Raw genomic sequence first — 6,744 nt, 5'->3', positions numbered from 1 at the left:
ACTGTATGTCATCGAATTATGACAGGAAAGTTGCACAGTACCAGAGAACACTAGGAGTTTTTAACATTAAACAGAAGATATAATCAAAGAATGGGGGCAGGCAGGGGAAGGAGGCAGCTCAACCAGAGTCGCAACATGTGTAGACTGCATGTGGGGAAGGGTGTGAAGTGAGGGATAGCAAAAGATACAAACATCACAACATTTTTTATTATAATTGACAATTTTTTTTAAATGCAAAGGGTCAGAGTTCTATAAGAGCAATGAACCTGTTCTATTCTCCAGCTTAAAATTCACCAAGGAATGATAAAGGCCTCATTCAGACCAATAATTTTTAGATGTAAAAGGATAGATACCCATAGGAGATCTAAACTTGGGTTAACCACCAGATTGTAACCCAGAATAAAAAAATATCAGATATACTGAGTAAAGGCCTGTCATAACATTGTACTGTGGTAATACACAGTAATGAATGTTATTTGAAGTGGTATGCTTCAGTGCCATTCACTGTGAATGGCACCCCAAAGCACTCAAATTGCAGAAGGCAGCACTACAGCTTTCTGCATTCCTTCTTGCTATCTGCTAGTTAATCTAAAGCATCACGTGTATACATTATAAGCTTGTTTTGACATTATACAATGAAAGTAAGTCAATTGTGTGATTGCCTTTGATGCAGTCATCATTTAAATTCATACACACCATGCACAGTTCCTCATTTCAAACCTAATCACATTATAATGTACCTGATAACAATCTAAATATGCACACAAGAAATGGAGGCAAGTGGAGAGACATAAAATTGTCAGGAAAGGGGAAAAAAGTTGTCAGTGTTTAAAGGTATTTTTGGAGAAAAGTGTGTATGCAAGAGACACTCGGATCTATTTTTTGTTGTGTTAGGATTTAAGCACTTTTGGGGCTTTGATGTGGGACCTGCATGCTTTTAACTTAGATAATCTACTAAAGCAGGATAGGATGAGTTTTGAAAAAAGAATTAGAGTATGTCTATAACTAAAACTTTTTTTCTTTTAGCATGTAAACTTTTTATTGTAAAGATATCCGACATAAATAGCATAAATCATAGAAGTTTTAGGTAGAAATGTACATTTAACCATTACTACAAAAGGAAAACTTATGAAATACTTACAAAATACTCTGTCAAGTCACAGCACAATACAATGAATAAGAAAAGCTGGGTTGCTTCTTAAGAGAATAAAAGAAAAGAACAAGGGGCTATTCAGTAATCATGAAGGTCAGTGTATAAGTTCCAGGTTAAGCTGGATTGCCAAGGACGTCTAGGGCACCCAAAGATCTCACAGCTTTTGAAGTGAGGTACCACTTTGTATCCTGGAATAACAGCATAGTGGTCTTCAATTGATCTACAGATAGCTCGGACAACAGGAATGGGGTCCAGGTGGAAAAAAAATGTACTAGTGTTATGTGAGTGCAATTGGGCATCCAGTCTATCGAATGTCAATAGGTTGTGAAGGAGGCCTTTCAGGGAGGCTAGCGAGGGTGGGGGGGGGTTTAGCCAATTTGTCAGTATTGCCTTCTTGGCCACCACCATACATAAGTGTCCCCATTGAGAGAGACTTCTAAGGGTAGAGGATGTTGAGGGAGTAGGGGCATGAAATAGGCAGAGGGTAGTGGGGGGAGTTCTCTGAATGCCTGAGTGCATATTAACATAAGAAATTACATCTAACCAGAATGTTTGAATGGAGGGACAGAGCCAAATTAAGTGGTCTAGGTCTGGTGAGGTGGCTTGGCATTTGGGGCAAGAAGTCAACCAGTTTGGGGGCGTGTGCTTAAAACGTAAGTTAAAGGTATAATATGCTCTATGAATCAACTTAAACTGGATTTCTCTCCAGGATTCACAAATAATGGCTTTCCGGAGCGCGATCCAACCCTTCAATAAGAGTTGTGCCGTGTCATCTGGTGTGATATCCAGAAGTGATGCCCATCTACTAATATGTAAGGGAAAAGATTGTTCAGGGAGAGAAGGGAGAGTGGAATGTATGGAGTGGACAATAGTCGACAGCGGCATCTTTCTAGCTGGAGATAGGAGAATGTTATGTAAGGTTATGTAGCGTTGACAGCTAGTTCCGCCCAATTGTGTAGTTTACCGACATCTAATAGGCAGGTCATGATTGGGCAGAGTCATCATGACTTTGCCCAATCATGGCTCTAATTCAATACTGAGCCCTGATTGTGCAAAGTCTTGCACCTGATCTGTGGTCAGGTGCAGGACTTTAACAAATCAGAGCTTCAGAGGGCATTTTTATGAAACAAAGCTATGTAACAGAGCCATGTCTAGTGCGTGTGCAAACCTTACCCCCTCATCACCTCTCTGGTTGAAGAGTCTTGCCAAAGAGAGAAATCTTGAGCATGGCAAGGCTGGCCACAATGCTTTGCCAAATGAGGCAGTTGTTAGGGTTTAGGGGTCTTAGGGGTATCTAGGTATGGGTAGAGTTAAGGGAATGGCTGGCGGTAGGTGTGGGTGGTGATAAGGATGGTCAAAATACATGAACAATGACTGTGGTTGATTGGCTGCAGCCACTATAAGGTCAAAAAATGCTATCCCAGCTCCTTTGTCAAAAGTCGATTGAGTAATCAACATACACTATATTGCCAAAAGTATTGGGACACCCCCTCCAAATCATTGGATTCAGGTGTTCCGTGAAATATCCTTGCTACTAAATATTCCACGGTCAACTGTTAGTGGTATTATAACAAAGTGGAAGCAACTGAGAACAACAGCAACTTAGCCACAAAGTGGTAGGCCACGTAAAATGACAGAGCTGGGTCACCACATGCTGAAGCGCACAGCGCACAGAAGTTACCAACTGTCGGCAGAGTCAATAGTGACAGACCTCCAAACTTTGTGTGGCCTTCAGATCGGCACAACAACAGTGCATAGAGAGCTTCATGGAATGGGTTTCCATGGCCGCATCCAAGCCTTACATCACCAAGTGCAATGCAAAGAGTCGGCTGCTGTGGTGTAAAGCACGCCGCCACTGGACTCTAGAGAAGTGGAGGAGTGTTCTCTGGAGTGATGAATCACGCTTCTCTGTCTGGCAATCCGATGGACGTGTCTGGGTTTGGCGGTTGCCAGGAGAACGGTACTTGCCTGACTGCATTGTGCCAAGTGTAAAGTTTGGTGAAGGGGGGATTATGGTGTGGGATTGTTTTGCAGGGGTTGGGCTTGGCCTCTTAGTTCCAGTGAAGGGAACACTTAAGGCATCAACATACCAAGACATTTTGGACAATTTCATGCTCCCAACTTTGTGTGGAACAGTTTTGGGATGGCCCCTTCCTGTTCCAACATGACTGCGCACCAGTGCACAAAGCAAGGTCCATAAAGACATGGATGAGCGAGTTTGAGGTGGAGGAACTTGACTGGCCTGCACAGGTCCTGACCTCAACCCGATAGAACACCTTTTGGATGAATTAGAGCGGAGACTGCGAGCCAGGCCTTCTCGTCAACATCACTATGTGACCTCACAAATGCGCTTCTAGAAGAATGGTCAAACATTCCCATAGACACACTCCTAAAGCTTGTGGACAGCCTTCCCAGAAGAGTTGAAGCTTTTATAGCTGCAAAGGGTGGGCCAACTCAATATTGAACCCTGCAGACTAAGACTGGGATGCCATTAAAGTGTTGTACGTGTAAAGGCAGGCGTCCCAATACTTTTGGCAATATAGTGTACGTCAAGCTGGCAGGGCCACGCACTAAGAATTTTGACTGATTTCTGATAATAGGCCTGAAATTCTGACAGTATATGGACAGCTTTTTAACAATCTTAAATTACTGCTCCAAGGGAGCATGAATTGTATGATCCTTAGGAAAACTGTAAATCTGGATGCACATATTTTAAAATGCTGAGAATTGTCATTGAATGGAAGAGATCAGATTTGCCTAGTTTATTAGGTACAGATTTCTGTTCATGGTCAGCCAAAGAAAAAAAAAAGAGGAAGAAATGTTTACAGCTTTGATACTGCCCCTGTTGCTAACCGCCTGCTCCTCATATTCCTTATAGTAATTGGTAAATACAGCCACAGCTACATTCCTAATTGGTGTTGCACTTTTATTGAAAACTCCTTTGATTACAATTTTGCTTCCAATGGAGGAGTACACGCCCATGTAATTTGATCCTTAAATGTCAGCCTGCCAAAACCAATTTTCTGTCTTTCCAGTCACTTTCTAATGTTTTTTTTAAATAAAATTCTGAGAAATAAAGACCTTGGCACCACAATGATTTTGCTTATCCTAACATTAATATAATGTTCAAAGTAAACCCAAATCCACTGGAGGCAATTCAATTATAAGGCTGCTGTCTAAGGAGTATTACCACACCACAGATAACTCATGTCAGTTCGTATAAATTATGAACTAGTACATTCAGTTTTGTATTCGAGCAATGTAGTCTTTCAGTGTATCAATTTCATGGAACCCTATCTCTCTATACAAATAAGTTAAAGACACTCCACTGCTGACAGCTCAGTTTCTATTAAACATAGGCCCATACAGACAAGTTATTACTTGTCCTGTAGCAGCATTTCATTTAATTAAGAGCCATGTGTGCCAGCATAGCAGACAATCCATCAAGGAGAAATTTGAAGGTACTGTACAGTAAAAATGTAACCAAACTGGGAAGTATAAAAAACAGTACATGAATCGATCCTCTTTAAAATCGTTCGTTCTTACGATGGAGCACATGAGCAGGTCATGTCTAAGTAAGAACTGTCTATTTAGATTATTATCTTAATAAATTGGGAGGTATATAAAGAGGGAAACCTTTTAGCATGACTTATGTGGGCAACGGACACACCCTTGCTACACCTCCCATTTGGTGGACTATGAAGAATTAATTGTTTTTTTTCTTTTCTTTTTTTTACTAACTTCTCAAAATAACAAATGTCAAAATTTAGAGGCTGAATTAAAGATTTAGTGCGGTAAAACACTTAGAAAAGTTAAACAGTTAAATTTTATAGAGGTCTATACATTGACCAAAAATCGTAAAAACTGAGGAAGAAAGAACAGAGGTATTGGGTTTCAAAAACGGGCACTGCTAGGGACGTGGTTTGCACATGACGCCGAGTGGACGCACCTAACTTGGGCTCAGTCCACCACCCCGAGCAATCCTACCTACTACCACTCTATTGCCCACATTTTCAGCTGGCAACCATCACCACTCACCATGGGCAAGACCTCGGGCAGCAAGGACTCGGCCAAACAACCAGGTAGTGGCACCATCAAGCACCTTTTGGATACCGAACACCTCTTCACCTGACCATGCTGCTGGGCACACATCGCGGGGACACGACCCTGGTGCGGCCTTGCCACCCTCCGGTGTCCCTTCGTCTGACTGTTCCCATTCCCCCGCCTTTTCCTCCGCTTCTCAGGACTCGGATCGAGGATCGGACATGTCAATCGCAACGCTGGCTAAAACACTGCCTAGCAAATCAGACCTAGCCGAGATGTTCTCCCGCCTCAAAAACTAATTGAAATCCAAAATCTCTTCTGTTAAAGCAGAGATGTCCCCTGCTTTGCAAAGGGTGGAGGAAGTTGAGACCTGGCTTGACATCCATGTCCTGGCTATAAAAACTGCAGACACACAGCAAAAATGCACAGCTAGCCATGCTATCCACCCTACACAAGCTGGAAAATCAGGAAAATGGGAACTGCCCCAACAACCTGAGGATTCGAGGCCTACCCGAAGCCACCTGTGATGTTGACCTTGCTGACATGCTTCGCGGCATTTTCATTGACCTCCTGGGACATTCCCCTACCTCATCCCTGCTTTTTGACCTTGCACACCGGATGCTCCATCCTCGCTCCAGAGCTGGTGAGGCACCCAGAGATGTTATTGTACGATTTCAGTACAACACTGATAAGGCGCTGTTGATGGACCGTCTCAAGGGCACAGCTGAAGTAGAGTTTGATGGGGCCAAATTGCGCATCTTCCCTGATTTAGCTTTCGAGCCCCTTTCAAGGAGACATGCCCTGAAACCCCTGCTTCAACTGCTGTGGGACAACAACACAGTGGCGGAACTACCATCGGTGCAGCCGGTGCGGCCGCACCAGGGCCTCAGCCTGGGGGGACAAGCACAGTCCCAGTGCATAGATGGTGGGACTTGCCGGATCGGTATCCAGCGGCCGGCGGGCCCCCAGTCTCTGCCCTGGGAGTGTCGGATCATCCGTTCATCCAACACTCCCGGCGCAGAGATTGGGCCCTCCGGCCACCGGATACTGATCCAGTGCTTTTCGGCGGCCGGCAAGTCCCACCATATATGCACCGGGACTGTGCTGGGCCCCCTCAGGCTGAGGCTCTGGTGTGAGGCCTCCCACTTCCAGGGGACTCGCCCGCAGTCGCCACCGTAATGATCTACATGCGCTGTATGTACGCCCCTTCACCAAGCGGGAGTCCCGGTAAACGCCGATGTACTGGGAATACCTTCCGCCAGTTCAAAGCACAGCGTGAAGAAACAGTTGCCGGCTCAGAAGCAAGTGAGGGAAGCGGGGACATAGGATATCCCTGCCCCCTCACCATTCTACAATTCTGCCGCTCCAGTATCGGAGGTAAGAGATGCGATGTAGAGGAGGGCCTCTGGAGAAGGGGGGGTTGATAAGGGACAGGGGGACGATGTGATCGAAAGGGGTGTTGAGGAGAGGTGATAAGGGACAGGGGGACGATGTGATCGGAAGAGGGGGCTGAGGAGATGTGAAAAGGGACAGGGGGATGATGTGAT

Source organism: Nanorana parkeri, unplaced genomic scaffold, assembly GCF_000935625.1.
Source record: "Nanorana parkeri isolate BGI_ZX_2015 unplaced genomic scaffold, ASM93562v1 scaffold1932, whole genome shotgun sequence".
Taxonomy (NCBI): Eukaryota; Metazoa; Chordata; class Amphibia; order Anura; family Dicroglossidae; genus Nanorana; species Nanorana parkeri.
This window is presented reverse-complemented; position numbering follows the sequence as displayed.